This window comes from Erinaceus europaeus, chromosome 11 (genome assembly GCF_950295315.1).
Source record: "Erinaceus europaeus chromosome 11, mEriEur2.1, whole genome shotgun sequence".
NCBI classification, from domain to species: domain Eukaryota; kingdom Metazoa; phylum Chordata; class Mammalia; order Eulipotyphla; family Erinaceidae; genus Erinaceus; species Erinaceus europaeus.
In genome coordinates, this window is record NC_080172.1 from 67,221,131 (window position 1) to 67,241,077 (window position 19,947).

Here is a 19,947-nt window from a genome sequence, read left to right on the forward strand (position 1 = left end):
AGCCTTGAGGGAGCGGGGAGCTGGGCAGTGCTATCTTCCAGGCCAGCAACGCCCACAGCCTGGAGAAGGAGCCCAAAAAGCCTGAGGTGGAGGTTGCACTTGACATTGCCTCACTCTGTACCCCCACCCACTGCCCTGTAAACCTTGGCGACTCAACAGGAAGGCCTTTAACTAGCACATAAAAGCCTCCCGGGCTTTCAAAGGCCAGCTCCACACAGCCCAGTTTACAGGGGCCCCCCCAGACGTTTATGGTCCTTCTCAGCCCCCTGCCCGCTGACCTTCTGACACATCTCAGTTTCCAGTTATCCTGTGCAGAGATGGCACAGCCCAAGCCAAGTGACTAGGGGGTGGAGAAAAAAAGAGGGGCAGCTGAAGCTAAGGTGGGGGTGTAGACATTCCTGGGCAAAGCCAGACTGGCCACCCCACCTACCCCCCCCATGGACCTGACTCTGCTGGGATGCCCATCTGTCCTCCAGGAAAGACACAGTATAAAGACCACAGCATTACCATGTATCAGCTGATCAGCTAGCAGACAGTGCTGTAGATCATTCTGGAAAGGGCCTGCCAACCATCTCTGCAGAGCAGCAAGGACTTTCGTTGCTTTTTGTTGTTGTTGTTGCTGCTGTTGTTGTCACCTGGGTAGCACCTCTCTGGATAGTTTTTTGTTTTGTTTTTTATTTGTTTTGTTTTCAAATAGGAGGTCTGAAACCTCAATTATCCTAGATAGGAAGCACCTTGCATATTTTTTTATTGTTGTAGTTAATATTGTTGTTATTGATGTCTTCATTGTTGGATAGGACAGAGAGAAATGGAGAGAGGAGGGGAAGACAGAGAGGAGGAGAGAAAGAGAGACACCTGAAGACCTTCTTCACTGCTTGTGAAGCAACTCCCCTGCAGGTGGGGAGCTGGGGGCTTGAACCGGGATCCTTACACCGGTCGTTGCACTTTGTGCCACGTGCGCTTAACCCGCTGTGCTACTGCCCAACTCCTAGCACCTTGTCTATTTTAAGGGAGTTTTGGAAAGGCAGCTATACCTGGAAGGCTTTGGGAAAGCAGGTGATCTCAGTAAAATTAATGAGAAGTAGCCCCAGGTGAGATGAGGACCAGGATTTAAGAGAAAGAAACACTCATAGGAGGGCCTTACCTTTTTCTTTCTACAGCCTTTGTGAGACTATCCCCACAAGTTGTCTCTGCACTTCTGCACTTCAATATCATTTTTGTATGGATTTACATATTTGTAATATAAAGTTCAGAATTCACACACCTGATCACAGAGTTGCTTGTAATTCTTTTCAAGTTGGTGCCAGGAATGGACTGGTGGTGCTAGGATTCTCCTCAGACCCCGGCCAGTCTTTCCAGTAATAACATCATAGCACCAAAGATTCGCCCTCTACCCCCCAGGGCTGACACATTCCCATTCTGGGGGTTGGGGTGGGAGTTCCAACCTGAGTTGTGCACATGGCAAGATAGGCACCCTCCCAGGTAGCCATCTCATTGGCCAGAGGTATGTTTACTTATCCATTCTGAAAGCAGGCAAACTAAAAAAATAAATAAAAATTTTCACCAAGAAAGACAGTGATGCTATAGACTTCTAAAGACTAGGGAGAGAGAACTGTTGAGCATCTGTCCAGTGTCCAGCTAAGGCCTCACCCACCCCCAACTCAGGCCAGCTACCTTGCAGATAAGCCTAGGAGAGTTTTTTCAGCCAGGCTCAGAGATTTGTCTGGCACAAGGGAGAGATGTCTGGGGACTATCTCCAGGTATGGGAGCTGGCAGAAACCTGGGGTAGAAGAAGAGGTGAGTTCTATCTGTGCCTGAGAGCTCAGAGAGGAGCCATCCCAGGCCTGCAGACCCCAGGGTATATATTGAGGTCCAGCCTGAATGAGCCAGCTTCTGCTCTCTTGCCCCTTCCCAGCACTCTCCACTGCTGCTCCTTTTCGATTCTCTGTCTTAATTCTATGCTACATTCTTTAGCAGTTTTTCCTCTCACACTCTGGTCTTCCTTTTTGCATCTTCTCCTCCTCCTCCTCCTCCGCCTCCTCCTGCCTCTCCCCCTCCTCCTTCTCCCCCTCATTTTCCTCCTCCTCATCTTTATCCTCTCTCTCTGACTCTCTGTCTCTCTCTCTCTGATAGAAGCAATGAGGCAGAGAATAAAAGAGATCACACCACTGAAGCTTCCCTCAGTGAAGCAAAGGCTGATCTTGAACCTGGGTCTCACACATGACAAAGCTATGTGAGTGTGCTAGCTATTTTGCCAACCCAGCTTTCCTTTTCATCTGCTTTAGTCTCATTCTTTTTTTTAAAAGATTTTTTAAAATATTTATTTATTTACTCCCTTTTGTTGCCCTTGTAGTTATTATTGTTGTTATTGATGTCATTGTTGTCGATTTCGTTGGTGTTGGATAGGACAGAGAGAAATGGAGAGAGGAGGGGAAGACAGAGAGGGGGAGAAAAAGATAGACACCTGCAGACCTGCTTCACTGCCTGTGAAGTGACTCCCCCTGCAGATGGGGAGCTGGGAGCTCAAACTGGGATCCTTATGCCGGTCCTTGCACTTTGCACCACGTGCGCTTAACCCACTGCACTACTGCCCGACTCCCTTTAGTCTCATTCTTACTCTCAGCTTGTCAAACATTCTAGCAGCTTACCCTTTCTCCCCTCCTCTCTCTGTCTTTTCACTCACTCTATCACCTTCTCCCTACCTCTCTTGGGACAAGACTGTCTCTCAAGATCTTCTCCACTAATAAAACCACATAATTTTAACATTCAATCAGCATACACCTTGCAGTGCTGAGTTTATTTTGTTTAACCTTCACAAATCATTCTCTGTGGTTGAATTTGCCCCCAGTTTACAGGTGCAAAACAAGTTCAAAAAACAGATATGACTTGCTCAGACTCACAGAGCCATCAGATGCTGGATCTAGGGCTGCCTCCTCCATTCAATAATGACAAGAACTAAGATTCTCTTCCTTGCAGTTGGGGAGGTGGCACAGGTGATGCATGTGAAGCCCTAGGTTTAATCCCTGATATTGCCAATGATAGAGCAGTGCTCTGATCTCACTCATAAATATTATCACAGGGGGCTGGGTGGTAGTGCAGCGGGTTAAGCGCACATGTCAGGAAGCACAAGGACCGGTGTAAGGATCCCAGTTTAAGCCCCAGCTCCCCACCTGCACTTCGCAGTGAAGCAGGTCTGCAGGTGTCTGTCTTTCTCTCCCCCTCTCTGTCTTCCCCTCCTCTCTTGATTTCTCTCTGTCCTATACAACAACAACAGCTACAACAACAATAACAAGGGCAACATCAAGGGCAACAAAATGGGAAAAAATAGTCTCCAGGAGCAGTGGATTAATAGTGCTGGCACTGAGCCCCAGCAATAGCCCTGGAGGCAAAAAAAAAAAAAAAAGAGGATGTGTTTAAATATAGTAATAATAATTACCAACATCTGTGAAAAAACAAGACCTCTGATAGAAGCCATCTATGCGTCTGGCCAGGAGGTGACACACCTAAGCCAATTATCAATGTGTATCAGGTAGCCCGTGCCAGACACAGCTCTTCATATGAATGTCCCTTGTGTGAGTGCTGCCAGTGTCCCTGCTATGCCTACTTCACAGATGATGAGACTGAGGTGAAGAAGCCAGTAGAATGACAGCCAGAGTGACACCCAGGTATGTGGCCTGCAGGCTCCGTACACATGGGCACTAGACTTTGTGTGGCAGGCATGCCAACTTGGGAACACACAACATGGCTGAGGCAGGCCTCTGGAGTAAATAGTGATAAATTCTGAGAGGTGTCCCCATGTTATCTGAGCCAGTGCATCCTGGAGAGCTGCAAGGCCAAGTGCAGAGGAGGGGTGTCACAGGACAGGTCAGTTGAGACAAGAGCGTCTTGTCTTGTGTCCAGACTGGAGAGAATAACAGTCTCTGTTTGCCCCTGTCCCCCAGCTGGCTGCTCCCTCCCGGAAGGGCCCCCACACTTCCCCCTCTTCTGGGAAGACCCTGGAGATACTGCCCTTCCTCCCCACCCCACCCTGGGAACACATGGGAGTCAGGGACCTCCCACTGTGGGAGGGCCGCACCCCATTTAAACCCACAGCATCCCCAATCTCTGGGGACTCTTGGTTGGCACCTGGTGGGCCAACCCCCTGGCATGGCCAGGAATGTGCCCCTGTCATCCTATCCTCCCTCCCTGACCCAAGCCCAGCACAGAATTGGATTAAGAACAAAAATAGGAGCTGTGTTTGTTTTAATCAGCTTCAAGACATGGGAGCTTTTAAAGGGAAGGTGAGCCGACGGAGCTGGCCCCAGGCAGGCTGACTGGGCGGCCATGCTATGGCGGGGTCAGGAGCACACTGAGCAGAGAGTGCATCCTCAGGTCAGATCCTGGGCAGATAAGGAGACCAAGCCTGGGGCTGAGGGAGGATGAAAGGAGGAGGAGGGAAACAGAGACGCAGGTTTGCCATCCATGAGCAGAGGGCCAAGGCTGCCCACAACCCCATCTTGGAGAGAGGCTGAAGGAGCCTGGAAGAGCAGATGTTCCACAGAGAAAGGGCTTTTCTCCTGGTTTGGGAAATGGAGCTGATGGGAAGAGTGAGATGGAGGGCAGGTCAGGGGCAGGGCCCAAGCCTCCTCTTGTCTGTACTGGGTTATCTGCCCTGGAGCTTCCCACCAGCTGAAGGGGACAGGTATTGACTTTTTTTTTTTTTTTTTTTTTGCCTCCAGGGTTACTGCTGGAGCTCAGTGCCTGCAACATGAAGCCACTGCTCCTGGAGGATATTTTTTCCTTTTTGTTGCCCTTGTTGTTTTACTGTTATTATTACTGTTGTTGTTATTGCTGCCATTGTTGTTGGATAGAACAGAGAGAAATCGAGAGAGAAGGGGAAGACAAAGATGGAGAGAGAAAGACAGACACCTGCAGACCTGCTTTACTGCTTGTGGAGTGACCCCCATGCAGGTGGGGAGCCCAGGGCTCGAATCTGGATCGTTGCACTTTGCACCAAGTGCGCTTAACCCACTGTGCTACCACCTGGCCCCCGGGCAGGTGTTGTCTTAAGTCTAACAGGAACTGGTAGACCCTGGAGACACCAAGGTCAAGTAAAAAGAACAAAGACCTGATGGAGCACGAAGGCAAGGGCAAGGACAGCCCCTGGGTAAATCTCAGGCCAAGACAGGCGAGACTGCAGGGTGAGGAAGGAGGTTCTCTGAAGTAGGAGCCAGGAACCTGTACTCTGTGGACTCACATCAGTGCACTTGCTATGAATGGACAAACAGTGCTTACAGTGATCTGGGAGGTGGTGCAGTGGATAAAGCACTGGACTCTCAAACATGAGGTCCTGAGTTCAATCCCCGGGAGCACATGTACCAGAGTGATGTCTGGTTCTTTCTCTCTCTCTCCTCCTATCTTTCTCATAAATAAATAAAGTCTTTAAAAAAAAAACAAAATAGTGTTCACAACAGCACTATGCACCAAGGAAAGGAGCCAGAGAAATTCAGGGACTTTCCGAAGGTCACACAGCTTATGAGAGAAACTGGTAACAATGATCTAAGGCTCAGAACACCTGATCAGGACCCCCAAGCCCCAGGACTCCAAGAAAGTCCATTTGTGGTAAAATAAAATTTGTCAAGCTTATCTTGACAGTATCTTGACTAAAAGCACTGCTTCTGACTCACTGCTATATGTATTATTTGAAGGCTGTTAAGGGAGGAGGTCCCAAGAGTCCTTGTCATAAGGGAAATGTTTTCAATTTTTTATTTTGTTTTGTTTTGCTGTATCTCTCTGAGATAATGGATGCTGGCTCAATTTAACTGCAGTAATTAACAATGTAGGTAAGCCAGATCATGACAGTGTACACCTTAAATCTATTCAACTCAGTTCAGCAATTAAATACCAATAAGACTGGGAAGGGGAAAAAAACAAATTTTAGTTGATCCCTAAAGTCTGCAAGTTTGTGGACTGAGGAGATAGTGCATATTAGAGCACAGAACTAGCATACTTGAGGTCCCTGGTTCAATCCTTAACACCACCTTACACCTGAGTTGAGTGGTGCTCTAGTATCTATCAATGTCTCACTCATAACAACTTAATTTTTAAGCCTATGTGTGTGTATATATATGTGTGTGTGTTTATGTATGTACATATATATATATAAATATACATATATATATATTTAGCTTTTTGTCATCACCAGGGCTTTAGCAGTCCTGATCAACTTTTGCAGGTACATATAGTGAGACTGAGAGACAGAAGGAGAAAGGAAAAGATAGCATAGCACTGAAGCTTCCTCCAGTGTGACTGGAGCCATGCTCAAAACCAGGTCACATGCATGGTAAATAAACTTCACTATCCAGGTGAACTATCTTGCCAACCCTAAAAATGTCATTAATTTTAAAAATCTACAAATTCAAGAACTGTACTACTGGAGACATTTTCCCCTCACTGGAGGAACTGTTTGGAGTTCTATATACTGCAAGTGTCAGGGGAAGAACGGGGCAAAGAGGTCCTGCCTAAACCACAGTTCCACCTGGAACTACTTGAGACTATGGTTTTTTTGGTTTTTTGTTTGTTTGTTTTTTGTCTTGTTCCTTACCTGTTTTCCTTTATGAGAAGGGGAGAGTTCTGAGGGAGCATCAGAGAAGTACTAGGAAGAGTTCTAAGTATGCACCAAGAAGGTAGCCACACCTGGAAAAAGTTGGCCCTAGTTAGGACTAAGGCAGGGGAAAAAATAGCCAAGAGAATTCAGAGAGATGACACCACACTCCCTGCAGCCTTCATGTGTCTGTGCACAAGCTATTCTGCACACTTTCTATCTCATTTCTTTGAAGTAAAGTTTGCACATGTGATCTATGGAGTCTTTCATGATTCTTCTGAAATGATACACATAAACAAGCCCCTACCAAGAGGGCCCTCTTAGGACCCTCTCTCTGACCTCAAGCCAGCCCTCTGGCAACACAAGTATTTAACCTCTGTAAGTCACAGCACTTAGCTCAGTCCTGTTAGGAGGAACTAGATGGGGAATTCTGGTGTCCAAAAGCTTAATGACTGCTCAGGCCTGAGCAAACTGCTGCATTTTCAGCCTCAGTTTTCTCTTCTGCACAAAGGGAAATAGGATGATACCACGGCCTCCTAGACATCTCTGGGTCTCCCAGGAAAGGAGCCAGGCTCAAGTGTAAGGGTGAGCCTGTTGGGGTGAAGGCAAAGGGCTGGGCAGGGGATACACTGGTTCCATCCTGTGCCACTCTAGAAAGAAGTCCTGGTAAGTACAACAAAGGCTCTATGACCTAAGAAAGTACTTAACTGGACATTAGCAAAGCCTCAGGTTCATCCCACAAAGAGCCACTGCCTAGCATCCAAGTCTCCACCAATGTCTCCAGACCCTCCAGATGAGACCAGTCTCAACATCCCTGCCACTCAAGAGTTCTAACACCCCTCTGAAGGTCAAGTTCATCTGATCCAGCACAGGAAACCTCACCTTACCCCTACCCAGATATACACAAATATATATATATACATATTCATATACATACATATATACACATATATATATTCATGTATATCTGTTGTACCCAAGCCTGTACATGTCGCTTAGACTAAATAAAATATGACCCATCTCTGCCATTGAGGACCAGTTCTTCTTCCTCCTCCTCCTCCTCTTCCTCCTCCCCTTTTTTGTGATAGAGGCAGAGAGAGTAAAAGAGACAAAGCACCAAAGCTTCCTTCAGTGCAGTGGGGGCTCAGCTTGAACCTGGGTCATGTACATGGCAAAGGGTCACACTATCCAAGTGAGCTATTTTGCCAGTCTGAAGACCAGTTCTTAGAAAATAGCCCTACTGTCAGGTGGTGGCGCACCTGGCTGAGCACATGGTATAATGCTGAAGGACCTGAGTTCAAGTCACCTGTGTGGTGGGGGGACACCTTCACAAGTGGTGAAGCAGTGCTGTGCTGTATGTGTCTTTCTCTCCTCCCTCTCTCTCTCTCCCTCTTCATGTCCACCTTCCCTCTGTCTCTATCCAGTACTTAAATAAATTACATATATATATATGTATGTATATCCCTACTGCCCCAAGAGGGAAACAGAAGAAGGAGCCCCAGATCTCTCCTGAGGGCATCCCAGCTAGCAGAGAAGGTGAATGTCCTGCACAAGTTCAAGGGACATAGCAGAGGCATTGGGTGTGGGCTGCTGGCTAGTTCTGGGCCTGGGGGAAGAAGCTGTCTGGATGATGGAGTTGGAGTAGAACAGTGAAGCTGGGGCGCCCCTCGCTGTAGCAGGGCCCTCAACCTTCTGATGGGGGCCACACAGGGTCTGTCTGGAGCAGGGCACTGTCACCCCAGTCACTGTCTCTAGAGTGTGGGTGACTTTCCAGCCTCAATCTGATTGAGAAGCACAAAGGGGTGTATTTAGCAGGACCCTTGGGTGCAGGAGCTGGTGTGACTGCCTCAAGTGAGGTGAGAGGGACAAGGAAGCAACAGCTCTCCCACCCTCTTGGGCAGCCCAGCTCTGCACAGTCTCAGTCCCATTCCCAGGACACTGAGGGACATGGCTGCTGACACCATGGCATTGGGTTTCTCCTGCGTTAGCTCCGGCTACTATCATAGGCCCTGCCAGGAAATTGCTGCTGACACTCAGGGCAGGCCTGAGGCTGGGGAGGCCTGGATGGTGAAGTCAGGGAGTTCCCAGCAGGGCTTGCTAGGAAAAGGCAGCTATGAGCCTAGAGCAGTCCTGGCCAGGCAGAGTCTCTGATTTGGCCCAACCTTGCACAGGATTTTAGAGCCAGGGGTCAGCCTGGCTGCATGGGCTGAGAGGGAGGGAAGGTGTAGCACCAAGCATCATAGCACTCCTACTGTCTGTACACCCTAAGGTTATACATTTACCCCTTGATGTCCCTCCAGAAGGGAGCCACATTGGGGTTCAGTCCCAGCACAGACACAAATGAGGAATGTACCCCCTGGGTCCTGAGCAGCCTGTCCACATACCACACTGTATCCATGTGCCATCTTTTCTCTTTTGCTCTTCTTTGGCTTCTCTTCACAGCATTAGCTATTAAAACATTGGCAGGTTAGGTTCCTGGGTGATATTGAGAATGCTTAAGGAGAAGCTAAGGGACAGGGCTGGGGTTAAGTGGCCTGAACTGGGGTTCTCAGACTGGAAATTGAGGTCCTCCCAATATTGCTGCTCCTCCAGGTTCTCCACTTAGAGAGAGAGAGAGAGAGAGAATGCCTGATCTTGCCTGATATCGGAAGTTAAGCAGAGTCAGGCCTGGTTAGCAGCAGTGTGTGTGAATGTGTGTGTGAGTGTGTGTGTGTGTGTGTGTGTGTGTGTGTGTGTGTGTGTGTGTGTGTGTGTAGGCTGGGAATGAAGCAATCAGCACTGGAATCTAAAGGGCAGTACTTATAGAGGGTGGAGCCAAACCACGGGTAAAGAAATTGTGGTTGGATTCAAGACCATGGTCTATACCTGCAGGGGAGAAGTTCCATGAACGGTGAAGCAATGCTATAGATGTCTCTCCTCTCCTCTCCTCTCCTCTCCTCTCCTCTCCTCTCCTCTCCTCTCCTCTCCTTCTCTGTCTCCATCTTCTGTCTTGATTTCTTCTGCATCTATCAATAAATAAATAAATAGTATTTAAAATAAAAAGAAGATGGGCAGAGGGTAGATAGCATAATGGTTATACAAACAGACTCTTATGCCTGAGGCTCCAAAGTCCCAGGTTCAATCCCCTGCACCACCATAAGCCAGAGCTGAGCAGTGCTCTGGTAAAAAAATAAAATAAAATAAAATAAAATAAAATAAAATAAAATAAAATAAAATAAAATAAAATAAAATAAAATAAAATAAAATAACTGGGAGTTGGGCGGTAGTGCAGTGGGTTAAGCGCACATTGTGCGAAGCTCATGGACCGGCAGAAGGATCCCGGTTCGAGCCCCCGGCTCCCCACCTGCAGGGGAGTCGCTTCACGAGTGGTAAAGCAGGTCTGCAGGTGTCTTTCTCTCCCCCTCTCTGTCTTCCCCTCCTCTCTCCATTTCTCTCTGTCCCATCCAACAACGACATCAATAACAACAACAATAATAACTACAACAACAAACCAACAAGGGCAGCAAAAATGAATAAATAAAAATAAAAAGAATTAAAAATAAAAATAAAAAAATAAAATAACTAACTCTGTGCCTGAGTGGTGATGCAGTGAATAAAGTGTTGGATTCATACATGTGAGGTTCTATGTTTGATTGTAGTATTGCGTATGCTAGATGCTTTGGTTCTCTCCCACCCATAAATAAATCTGAGAGCAGGAGGCAGGGAAGAACTAGCTGGACTTCTTTCCCCTCTGAATTGCAGCCCTCCCCCAGGTCCCAGATGTAGACTGTGACATCCACTCGAGATTTGCTCCTAGCCAGCCCCAGTCCAGCCCAACTTCAATTTGGAAGAAGAGACCAGCCAGAAGAAGACCCTGTGCAAGTATGGGAAGGGTGAGCATGCTAGGAAAAGCTACAGGGAGTTGTCTTCAGGGGTGCAAGAGGCCACAGAGATGAGGTCGGGGGAAAGCAAGGAACCTCTATGTGAGTCTAAGTCCAGCCTGAGCATCCCGGAAGGTGGGGGACAATTTGTGGGGCCAGGATAGCAGCCTGGGGCACCAGATCCCACCAGCTAGAAAGTAGCAAAAAATAAAATAAAATAAAATAAAATAAAATAAAATAAAATAAAATAAAATAAAATAAAATAGAAAGTAGCCTCCACCACACTAGTGCAGGCCTCTCTCCAGAACTCCTTAAGGGCAGAGGTGGGGCATCTCCCCATGGATGCTCAATCCATTCATCCACACAGCAGTAAGTGTTTAAAGACCTGCCATGGCAGCTGGGGAAATAGCTCCACATGTTCAGAGTCTGGCACAGCATGTACCAGAATGAGGCTCTGGCTTTTCTCTCTCATCTGAAATGCTCTCTACCTCATATGAAATAGATAAAATAGATTTTAAAAAAAAACTGCCAGTGTGGAACTATACTCTTATTATAATCTTGAAGATCATTAATTTAAAAAAAGGGGGAAAAACTGTCACAGTCCCAACACTATGTCACATGTGACTGCTCTTTCTCAATATTTGTGACTCAAAGAGATTCTTGGGGGGCTGGTTGAGTGTACATATTACCATGCTAAAGAAGGTTCTTGGGGGAGTCAGGCAGTAGTGCAGCGGGTTAAGCGCACGTGGCACAAAGTACAAGGACCAGCATAAGGATCCCGGTTCAAGCCCCCGGCTCCCCACCTGCAGGGAGTCGCTTCACAGGCGGTGAAGCAAGTCTGCAGGTGTCTATTTTTCTCTCCCCCTCTGTCTTCCCCTCCTCTCTCCATTTCTCTCTGTCCTATCCAACAACAACGACATCAATAACAACAATAATGGCTACAACAATAAAACAACAAAGGAAGCAAAAGGAAATAAATAAATAAATAAATAAATGAAAAGAAGGTTCTTGGGAGGGGGATGTGGAGGGGTAAGCAGGAGACTGGACATGTGAGTAGTAACTTTCTGGGTCCCAAATTTAATAAAACACACTGTGAAAGAGAGAGAGAGAGAGAGGGAGAGGGAGAGGGAGAGGAGAGAGAGAGAGAGAGAGAGAGTGTGTGTGTGTGTGTGTGTGTGTGTGTGTGTGTGTGTGTGTGTGTGTGTGTGTGTGTGTGTTTAGACCAGAGCATGGCTCCACTGCTCAGCTCTGGCTTATGGTAGTACCTGAGATGAAACCTGGAACTTCAGAGTCTCAGGAATGAAAGTCATTTATAGGGAGAGGGAGACAGTATAATGGTTATGCAAACAGAGTATTGTGCCTGAGGCTCCTAAATTCCAGGTTCAATCCCCCGCACCACTGTAGGCCAGAGCTGAGCAGTGCTCTGGTGCTTCTCTGTATGTGTTTGTGTGTGTGTCTCTGCATTGCTTTCAAAAATAAAATAAATAAAATTTAAAGAAAAAAAAGAGGGGCTAGGGTAGACAGCATGATGGTTATGCAAAGAGTCTCTCATGCCTGAGGCTCCGAAGTCCCCTACACCACTGTAAGCCAGAGCTGAGCAGGGATCTCATAATAAATAAATAAATAAATAAATAAATAAATAAATATTTAAAAAAAGAAAAGAAAGTCTTTTATACAGCCATTATGCCATCTCCTGGCCCTGAAATTATTATTTAATGCTCTGACTTTTCATTTAATCAAGAAGGACATAAAAAAAACTAGCAGGGAGTCGGGCTGTAGTGCAGCGGGCTAAGCACAGGTGGCGCAAAGCACAAAGACCGGCATAAGGATCCCAGTTCGAACCCCGGCTCCCCACCTGCAGGGGAGTCGCTTCACAGGCGGTGAAGCAGGTCTGCAGGTGTCTATCTTTCTCTCCTCCTCTCTGTCTTTCCCTCCCTCTCTCCATTTCTCTCTGTCCTATCCAACAACAATAATAATAATTACAACAATAAAACAACAAGGGCAACAAAAGGGAAAAAATAAATAAAATAAATATTAAAAAAAAAAACTAGCAAAAGAAAGGAATTTTGGTATGTTTTTTTTTTTTAAGAAATAATGGGCCAGAGAGAGAGAGAGCTCAACACATAGGGTCCATGCCCTGCTATGGACACAGTCCACTTTCAAGCCTATGTACCACATAGGAAGTACTATGGCTTCAGGAGTAGCTGTAATGCTGTGGCCTGTCTATCTCAGGAAAAAAATGCAATCCAGAGCAGGGAAATTATGCATGCCTCAGCTCTAACAAGGGGGGTGAGGCTCAGGGGCAAGAGGAGGAAAGAGGAAAGAATTAAAGACAGTCCTTCTGAATATCCAGTAGTGACATAAATTGAGACTAAGTTACTTTGGGAGGAAGTGGCCGAGTGAGATTAGGAGGCTGCGAGACACTGGTCAAGTTCTAGTTCCAGATCTGGAATATGGTTACTTAACCATGAAGCACATTGAAATTCAATGGTTTGTACATTTAGGACTGCTCAAGCCAGTAAGAACTCACTCAAAAAGATAAACAGAGGCATTAAGTCCGACATTAAGCTCAAGGAAGCCCATGGACAGGGGGACCAGGCTTCATGAACCCCAATTTCTGCTCTACTTCTTGGCATACCTCTCTGTAACTCAGTTTTCTCCTCTCTAAAATGAGGGTAATAATTGTATTTACTCAAAGAGATCTTGTGAAAATTAAGTTAGTACACCTCTCCGTGCTTGTCATGTAGCAAGTATCCAGTAAATAGTAGCCACTATATTAACACTCTTGCAAGAAAGTGTGGCCGCCAAGTATATACTAAAATATAAAAATAGACTAAACAACTTCAAATGAAGATAATAAAACATGAAGTGAAATTTTATAGAGGGAATTCTAGGATATGATAGGGCTTACTTCACAAACTTATTAGACACTCGATCTCATTACTTGTTCACTATTTACAAATGCTTACTGAATGGCACTAACTGCCAAGACTAATTCAGAAAGTAGGACTAAAGCAGTGACTAACACAGTTTACATCCAACAGGAGAAAAAAGACTTTCAGGCCTGAGACACCAAACATCTCAGGTTCAATCCCCAGTGCTCTGGTTAAGTAAAAGTAAAAATAAATAGGGCAGGGATAGATAGCATAATGGTTATGCAAACAGACTCTCATGCCTATGGCTCCAAAGTCCCAGGTTCAATCCCCTGCACCACCATAAGCCAGAGCTGAGCAATGCTCTGGTAAAAAAAATAAATTAATTAAAATAAATTAAAAAATAAAAATAAAAAAGGAAGAAGAAAAGAACACAGTGCTAAAAATAAATCTGTATATTCTAACTTCTAAAACCCCATAGTAGAGAGCAGATCTAGAAAGAACCCAGAGTAAGGAGTTGGGCAGTAGCACAGCAGGTGAAGTGCACATGGCACAAAGAGCAAGGACCAGTCTAAGGATCCCAGTTTGAGCCCCCGACTCCCCACCTGCAGGGGAGTCTCTTCACAGGTGGTAAAGCAGGTCTTCAGGTGTCTATCTTTCTCTCTCCCTCTCTGTCTTCCCCTCCTCTCTCCATTTCTCTCTGTCCTATCCAACAACAATGACATCAATAACTACAATAATAACTATAATAATAAAACAACAAGGGCAACAAAAGGGAATAAATAAATAAGAACCCAGAGTAGAGGGAGAATGGTTTTGCCTGTTAAGAACAAGGGTAAGGGGGAAAAAATGTAAGTATTACATTCATCTTCAGATACCATGCAAATAAAAGTGGAGTGAACTATTTAAAGTATCGAAAGGGGGGAGGAACAATGAGAATTACATATTCCACAGGATCATTCCTCAAAGGTGAAAGAGAAATGGACTTTTCTCAGACAAGCAGAATCAGTACTGCTATGTAAAGTGAGTAAAATCAAGTAAGGTAAGTCTAGAGAATAGAGGTGAAGGTAGGAGGAGAGAGACAATCTCAAGAGACACTCCTACCAAAAAGGATGCCATTTCAGTGGAGTGAGGAAGTGAAAGAATGAGACAGACCACATGAGGACTGATCAGGAGAGAGCACTGCAGGCAACAGAAACAGCAAAGGTTCTGGAGTGGGAGTTCTGGAAGCAGGAAAGAAGCCACTGTGCAGATGAGCCCCCAAGAGGCAGAGAGGAGGGAAGTCATAGGACCCCAGCAGGGAGCAGATTGGTCTCGGCTTTTTTTTTTTTTTAATAAAAGGGAAGCATTGACAAAACCATAGGATAAGAGGGGTACAACTCCACACAGTTCCCACCACCAGAACTCCATAACCCATCCCCTCCCGTGATAGCTTTCCTATTCTTTAGCCCTCTGGGAGTATGGACCCAAGGTCATTGTGGGATGCAGAAGGTGGAAGGTCTGGCTTCTGTAATTGCTTCCCTGCTGAATGTGGGCATTGACAGGTCGATCCATACTCCCAGCCTGTTTCTCTCTTTCCCTAGTGGGGCAGGGCTCTGGGGGAAGCGGAGCTCCAGGACACATTGGTGGGGTTATCTGTCCAGGGAAGTCTGGTTGGCATCATGCTAGCATCTGGAAGAGAGTTAACATACAAAGCCAAACAAATTGTTGACCAATCATGGACCTAAAGGCTGGAATAGTGCAGGTGTTAGACCAGAAACTATCAAATACCTAGAGGAAAACATTGGTGGAACACTTTCCCCACCTAAACCTCAAGGACATCTTTGATGATATAAACCCAGTTGCAAGGAAGACTAAAGCAGAAACAAATCAGTAGGACTACATAAAATTGAAAAGCTTCTGCACAGCCAAAGAAACTATCATACAAACAAGGAGACCCATCACAGAATGGGAGAAGATCTTCACATGCCATACATCAGACAAGAGACTAATCACCAAAATATACAAAGAGCTCAGCAAACTTAGCAATAAAAAAAAAAGCAAATGATCCCATCCAAAAATGGGCAGAGGATATGAACAGAACATTCACTACTGATGAGATCCAAAAGGTCTCGGTTTTTAATACGATAAGAAGCCATCTCTTTGAACTCAGGAAAAATGAAATCAAGGAAAGAAATAGCTCTCTGGATAGGGCATGTGTCTTGTCATACTTGTGACCTAAGTTCAAGGCCCAGCACCATGTGGCAGGTGCTACAGTACTGGAGGAAACACCAGTGCTACTATCTGTCTATCTACCTACCTATCTACCAATCTATCTTTCTGAATGAAAATGACCCAGAACAGAGAAATAGCATGATTATTACGCAAAACAACTCTCATGCCTGGGGCTATAAGGTCCCAGGTTCAATCCTGGCACCAGCATAAGCCAGAACTGAGCAGTGCTCTGGTAAATGAAATAAAATGATGAAAAGAGAAAAGTGGTCTAGAGTTGCTCCAACTATGCACAAAGGCCCAGTCCCACAGAAACAAACAAAAGATCACTCTTGGTTTAGTTGTCTGGAGGATGGGGACAAACAGAAAAACCAGCTATAAGACACTGTCCTGGCTAGACACCGTGGGGGCATGGGCAGGGAGGGGAGCAGTCATTCATTTTGGGATACTCTCAGAAGGTGGAGCTGTTAGGATGGTGGTGGATTAGACATGGGGGGTGGGTAACCCCAAGAGGATCTCAGGGACCAAGCAGCTGGAGAGAGTGGCAACACTAAAAGCATCAGCTAACACTTATGATAGACCTGGGAGAGAGGCAGGGTGGCTGTGGTGAAGTAAAGGAGGATAAGAGTTAGGCTTTGTTTTGGGCATTAGCCACCTATTCACCTTGCAAGTGGAGAGGACAAATGGGCATCTGGACATTCAAGATCAGGATGCAGGGAAGTGGGAAGAGAATATCACTCGAGAAAAAGTGGTGGCAGGAGGTGGAGCTACAAAGCACGGCTTGCTCTCAAGCTTGGGTTTTTCTCATAATCATTATGGAAAATCCCCTGTAGCTCTGCTAAGGAAAGTGGAAACAGTCTTTCTGGGTTGTCTCATTAAGCCCAGAATATTATGAGCAACACCAGAGCAGGGAGACCAGCATGATTTGTCTCTGCTCCTCCCTCAGCCTCGGCCTATATGCTGCAGAAGCACCTACAGTGAAATGGATCTGAGCACAAATCAGGGAAGGTGTGGTCAAGAACTCACTGCAAGGAGTCCCTGAAAACCTCTCTGTGCTCTGGGTGGAACTTGGGATCATCTTAGGTGGTGCCCTGGAAAAAAAGAGTGGGGTGGGGGACAACCCTCTGCAATTCTTTTTCATATCTGATGACCATGTGTCTTTTAAATAATCGATGCATCTGGTCATGAAGCCAGTGGGGCTCTCACACCCCTCTAACACTTGCTAACATTCCTGCCTGAGAAAAGAAAGCAAACCTGTGACTCAGAGCCTCCTATAGGCCACTCTAACCATAATGTAATCACATTGCTATGGTTTCATGTTATTTATTTTTATGGCTGCCCTCTGTTTATGACAAGTGCTACTGGTGTTCCATTTATGGTAAGGATGTAAAATGTCCTTTTTAAAAATGTGTGTGTGTGTGTGTGTGTGTGTGTCTGTGTGTGTGTGTCTGTGTGTGTGTGTCTTTGTGTGTGTGTGTACTGGTGCCCGTGCACATGTGAACAGTGAGTTAATTTAAAGAAAAATGTTAAAGGCACAAGTGCCACTCAGATGTGGTTGAAATCAGGAAGGTGCTACTCACATGACCAAAGCCTAAAAAAACATGACTATAAAAGACACAGAAATGAAAATAAAAGCCCAAGTCTCATATCCACATGGGAAGCTCATAATCATCCAAATAACTCAAGATCAAGGCCTTGGGTTGCAAATCCTTTTTTTGTGTTGCTCTCAGCATTTGCTGTTACAGGATTTCACCAAGGAAGAACAGACTCTGAACAAACAATTCTCACTCTCTCCAGACCATGGAATCACTGTTGTCACTAATGATACCCACTCAGTGCTGCAAATTCACTGCATGCCTTGTGAACCGGCAAAGATTACAACACACCCTTTAAATAATAATGGTTTCCACGCTGACGCACAGAGACGGAAGTTTTGCATAACTGTGTGCCCAAGATCTCATTCTTCCAATAGGAGGCAGGGTGGGTCAGGGCTCAGGGCAAGAGTGGTATTGCTTGCTAGGTGGCCCATGTACAGTGACAGTGAGCTCCTGCAGCCACAGACCCAGGTAGAGAGCAGAACTCAAAGGAACCGGAACAACAACAGGAGATGGTGAAACAGGAATCCTGCTGAGCCTCGTGGGACCCTGCAGAAGCCAGCACATCCCTTCCATGGAGCCCTTTTGGCCCAAAGATGTTCTCCTCAGAGTGGGGAATGTGAGCCTTGGTTCTCAGTCCCTCCAGCTGGAGCAGACAGCTGAGAGAGACACAGCTGCCTCACCCCAGGCTATGTCTCTCACAGAGGAGAAACATCCGCCAAAGCTACCAAGAATGTCAGTCAAAGTGCAGGGGTGCTGGAATCCCTAGCTCAGCCATCCTGGCCACCAGGATAGGGCAAAGCCTACCTTCCTGGGGCTGTGGCCTTTGCAGTGGACTCATCCACACATAGCATCACCACCTACAGTCTGGGCTGGTGATATGTGGCAGGCACAGGGACTTGCAGGATGTGACCCAGGATGTGGGGACCCTCAGGCTCTGTGGTGAGATACGCAGGGTGAAAGGGCAAACCTGTTTCCAGTCTCCTTATCAGGGACAGCCAAGGGAAAGGGAAGTGGGCAGCCCTAGAGGTCAGGCTGACAGGTCAGGGCTGGGGCAGGGCTGGGCCCAGGAGACCAGCTGGGGGAGGACTCTGGCGGGGAACAGAGGGGGGTCAGGGAGGAGCTGCCAGGCCTGGCCCTGTCTCCGGGAGAACAGCAGCTAGGGTGGCCAGTCAGCCAATCTTGCCTGGGACTGTCAGGATTCCTGAGTTAGAGAACCCAAGTTTAAATCAGGATGCCTGTTCAAGCTATGAGCATTTCTGGTGAGGAGACCATCAGAACACCTCATACACTGTCTCAAACTCACCTTGACACCTCCTTTGAATGCCTCTTCTGGGTCAGGCCTGCTGCCAGGTCCTGGGGACCAGCAATGAAAGTCCAGCCATGCAAAGTTCATTACAAGGACTACACGCATCCTTGAAAACCACAGCAGAGTCATTGCCTCCTTGCCACCTGCACATCCCACTGTGCAGGCATGACTCTGGGCAGCTCTATTTTCCTCAATACCCCCAGGGTGGAGACAGTATTGGGTTCACAGCTCTCCCTCCCATGGCTCCACCTGAGTCTGGCCCAGGGCCCTGGGCAGGACAGGTACTTATTAATATATGTGACTTTGGGTTGAGGAGAGAGGTATTTAGGGCATGCTGGGGGCACCACCCAGCAATCCAGGATTGCCTAAAGTCAGCCCCTCATCTATGCTACCCCAAAAGTGCATGGTGTACACCTAGCCTCTGAGGGGCATCTTCCCTTGTCCTGCACAGCTGTGTGTGTGTGTGTGTGTGTGTGTGTGTGTGTGTGTATGGTGGGGGGGGGCTGTCCTCTCAAAGACACCGACTCCGTCAGCTGGGGAGAAGGTGGGGGACATAGCAAGACTGTAGGATTACCCCAAGGTCAAGGAAGGTAGCCCCTGAGATGGGGGAGGGGAATAAAATGACTTGTTCTCCCCTAGCAGAGAAGTCCTGGCCTCAGGGGCTCCAGCATCCTGCTTGCTCAGGGCAGGGGTCATCTGCACAAGCAGTCAGTGTGCCCTGAGTTTATCTGTGGTTCTCTTGAGGAGGCAAAGCCAAGCCCTTGGTCCTAGTCCTTTCAGCTGGATAATCCAGTGGGGACTGCTCAGAAGTCCGGTAGCTGAAGCCCAGCAGGGGCTGCTGGAGTGGGAGTCACGGTAGGGTGCAAGAAGAGGTAGGGTCTCCAGCTACAACCCCAACAGACTCTGCTGCTCACTTTATTATTAATATTTATTTATTTATTTATTTATTTATTTATTGCCTCCAGGTTATTGCTTGGCCTGGGTGACTGCACTATGAATCAATCCACTGCTCCTGGTGGCCATCTTTTTTCCATTTGTTGTTTCCGCTCTTGGATAGGACAGAGAGAAATTAAGAGGAGAGGAAGACAAGGAGGGGGAGAGAAAGACACCTAACAGGAGGTATAGCTCAGGGGTAGGGCACTTGACTGCAGAAAGATAGACACATGCAGACCTGCTTTAACCCCCTGCAAATGGGGAGCTGGGTGCTCAAACCGGGATCTTTGCTTTGCACTATCTGTGCTTAGCCTGGTGTTCTACCACCAGGCACCCTTGCTCACTTTAAAGTAGGACTTGTTTCACTGAAGTCCTTATGGGAAGGTAATCTCGTTGCAGGCAGGAGCTGTGCTCACCTGGAGTGCAGAATGAGCTCTATACTTTCTGCTGGCAATGTCAAAAAATCAAGGTTGCTAGTGGGAGTTGTTTTGTTGTGTGGAAAAATGAGAAATGTTATGCTTTTATAAAAAATGGTGTAAAGAGTCGAGCGGTAGCACAGTGGGTTAAGCGCAGGTGGCAAAAA

The 19,947-nt window shown here is 46.8% G+C and overlaps 2 long non-coding RNA genes across 2 annotated transcripts in view; both read right to left on the reverse strand.

Annotated features, from left to right (window-relative positions):
- The window catches only part of LOC132541398 (uncharacterized), a 45,732-nt gene that overhangs the window by 4,977 nt on the left and 20,808 nt on the right, over positions 1-19,947 (reverse strand). The window lies entirely within an intron of this gene.
- On the reverse strand, positions 4,276-10,345 carry LOC132541234 (uncharacterized). Its single transcript, XR_009552402.1, has 4 exons — positions 9,449-10,345; positions 8,968-9,031; positions 6,584-6,675; positions 4,276-4,408 (listed from the first exon to the last, which is right to left on the reverse strand). It is a non-coding gene; the product is annotated as an uncharacterized LOC132541234 (long non-coding RNA).